Here is an 839-nt window from a genome sequence, read left to right as displayed (position 1 = left end):
GGGGGGGGGGGAAGGTGAGGAGACACCTTTTTCCTCCGCCACCCGTGGAGAAATCGTATTTTAAGCCTAAAATTGGCTCGGGCGAACTCACGACGGATGCCCCCGCCTCCGCCCCCGCCCCTCTCCCCGCAGCTCCCGGAGCGCCGCCGCCGCTCCCCAAAAGCTCCCCCGGGTGTTTCGGTGGCCCCGCTTGCACTTTGCAACTTCGGCGGGGGGAGCCGTCCCGGGGGGAGCCCCCAGAACCACCCCCCCGGGCGGCCCTGTTTGGCGGGGGGGGGGACACGCAGGTTGTAGGGTGGCTACCGGGTCCCCGAAGGCCACCAGCCTCCTCTCCCCGGGAGTCACCCCGGCTCGGGGGTGCGGGCGGGGAGGGCCCTTTGCCACCCACTCTCTGTCCCCCTGCGTCTCCAAAAGGTCCGGGATGAGCAACCGATTGATCTCTTACACCCTTTTTTTTTTTTTTTTTTTTTAATCTTTTTTTTTGGGCCTCTGGAATATTTCATGCTCCCTCCTTAAAATAGAGCAGTGAGATGGTTCAGCCGTGTTGCTGGAATATCTTACTAGGAACAGCAGTGAGACTGTGATAGGGCACTGGTACGTTAAAATATGTGATTAAATATAGCCCCTTCAACTTCGTTAATTAAAGAGAAGTCGTATGGACAGCTGAAAAATCAGCCTTCTGTCTCTTAAATGTACATGGTAAGTATAAAGATGCCTTTCGGGAATTAGCTTTTACTGATAGATACCCCAGATTTCAAGGAATGGCTACAGCATGCATTACTGTATTTTTCAAAGAGTGCTAAGCACACAAAAATCAAACTTTGGAAGGTGAAGAGCAC

The sequence above is a fragment of the Calidris pugnax genome, unplaced genomic scaffold (assembly GCF_001431845.1).
Source record: "Calidris pugnax isolate Ruff unplaced genomic scaffold, ASM143184v1 scaffold182, whole genome shotgun sequence".
NCBI classification, from domain to species: Eukaryota; Metazoa; Chordata; class Aves; order Charadriiformes; family Scolopacidae; genus Calidris; species Calidris pugnax.
Note: the sequence above shows the minus strand (reverse complement) of the source record.